Raw genomic sequence first — 2,500 nt, forward strand, 5'->3', positions numbered from 1 at the left:
CCCCGATGCTGCCGGGAAAAACGCTCCCCGGGATGGCCGGGTGAGATGACCCGGCGGCCCGCGACGGGTCATTCAATTCCATGCCCCGTCAACATAACTCCCGATGTACTGTTTGCTTTTTCGGAAGAAGAGATCCATCCCCCCATCCTCGGCCAGCCAAAAACGCTCCAATTAATGGCCGGGTGAGATGACCCGGAGGCCCGCGACGCGTCATTCAAATCACTGCCCTATCGGCTACAACTGCTGATGGGTGGGATTAGAGGCCTGCCATGGTGGTGAGGGGCGGCGAGGACCGTGAAAGCTAGAGTTTTTCAGAGGCTGCCGGGAAAAAGGCCCCTCGGGTGGCGGGGTGCGAGGACCAGGCGCGTCATTCAATTCTCTTCCCTATCAACTTGGCTCCCGTTGGCGGGATTGGAGGCCTACTGTTTGTTACAGGGCTAAAATCGTCAGGGGAAGAGCTGACGAAACAATGCTGGTTTGGATGCAGGGGGTAGTGTTGGAATCGGCAGCGCGGACAAAATCGGCAAAGTCGACAAAAAAGACTGTTGGTCTGGACATCGGGGCAGCGGCAGCCATGCCGACAGGGGGGGAAATCGGCAGCACAGATTTGTGCAGCTGCAGGTTCGTCGGGGAAATCGGCAGTGCAGATTTTTCGATGAACATGGGCTGGAAGATGGACTGTCCAGGCCAGGCAGGGAAATTCGTCAAGGGGACACGCTGACGAAACAGCGCTGGTTCAGGCACGGCGGGCAGTGTTGGAATCGGCAGCGCCGACGAAATCGGCAAAGTCGGCAGAATCGGCAGCGGGTGCTGGCGATGAGTCTGGACGATTTATAGTCCAGGGCTTGATGGAAAAGACTGTTGGTCCAGACAATGGGGCAGTGGCAGCGCGGATTTGTGCAGCTGCAGGTTCGTCGGGGAAAATCGGCAGCGCAGATTTTTCGACGAACAGGGGCTGGGCGCTGGACTGGCCGGGCCAGGCAGGAAAATTCGTCAGGGGGGCACGCTGACGAAAACAGGGGCTGCGGAGTGGAAAATCGGCAGCGCAGATTTTTCGACGAACAGGGGCTGGACCGGCCGGGCCAGGCAGGAAAATTCGTCAGGGGGGCACGCTGACGAAAAGAGGGGCTGCCGCGTGGAAAATCGGCAGCGCAGATTTTTCGACGAACAGGGGCTGGACGCTGGACTGGGCCAGGCAGGAAAATTCGTCAGGGGGCACGCTGACGAAAAGAGGGGCTGCCGCGTGGAAAATCGGCAGCGCAGATTTTTCGACGAACATTCGTCAGGGGGGCACGCTGACGAAAAGAGGGGCTGCCGCGTGGAAAATCGGCAGCGCAGATTTTTCGACGAACATTCGTCAGGGGGGCACGCTGAGGAAAACAGGGGCTGCCGCGTGGAAAATCGGCAGCGCAGATTTTTCGACGAACAGGGGCTGGATGCTGGACCGGCCGGGCCAGGCAGGAAAATTCGTCAGGGGGGCACGCTGACGAAAAGAGGGGCTGCCGCGTGGAAAATCGGCAGCGCAGATTTTTCGACGAACAGGGGCTGGACTGGCCGGGCCAGGCAGGAAAATTCGTCAGGGGGGCACGCTGACGAAAAGAGGGGCTGCCGCGTGGAAAATCGGCAGCGCAGATTTTTCGACGAACAGGGGCTGGACGCTGGACTGGGCCAGGCAGGAAAATTCGTCAGGGGGGCACGCTGACGAAAACAGGGGCTGCCGCGTGGAATGGCAGCCTACACGCAGATGCGAATTCGGCAGCGCACGATGGCTTGAGCAGGTCATGGGTTCGACTTGGCGCGATCTGAAACCTGGACGAGGGACTGTCGACGCTGGACGAGCCAGCGCGGTGGCCTGTCGTGCCCCGTTCAGGGGGGGCCTGCCGCGGAGACAGCCCTCGCGGGCTCGACAGCGCAGGCCAGCGTCCCCGACGTCGCTGGCCGCGGCAGGCGAGCTGCCGGGGTTCCCGCATTCCTACAAGAAAACGTCGTGCTTTCCACATGAAACCAATCCAGTAAAATCAGCCATATTTTTATGAGGCTGCCCACTGAATTTGGGGTCATTCCGGGCCGGTTCCTAGTTTTGCGGATTTACTCGATTTCTAATGGTAGGAAAATTAAAACAAATACTTCCCGACCTCGAAAAATTCTGGGAAAATTAATGAAGGTGGATTGGATTTTTGCCAACCTCTGTGCAAAATTTCAGCTCAAAATACCAAGAAATGAATTTTTTAGAGGGGGGGTGACAGCTGGGACCTAGTAGTGTCTCCCCCTGCCAGAGCTGCAATGACACTTATTGCTCTTTAGGGAGCCACCAGGCCGGCGCCCCTCAAAGACCACACGCGCGCGCGCGCCCGCCCGCGCTGGGCGCTGGGGCGCTGGGGCCTGAGGGCCTGGGGCCCTTGGGGGCCCTTGGGCGCTTGGGCGCGCGCGCGCGGCCCCCGCAGCCATGCCGCGCTGCGCGACGCGCGGACAGCCCCTGCTGGCTTGCTCTCTCGCCCGC

Source organism: Populus nigra, chromosome 2 (assembly GCF_951802175.1).
Source record: "Populus nigra chromosome 2, ddPopNigr1.1, whole genome shotgun sequence".
Classification (NCBI taxonomy): Eukaryota; Viridiplantae; Streptophyta; class Magnoliopsida; order Malpighiales; family Salicaceae; genus Populus; species Populus nigra.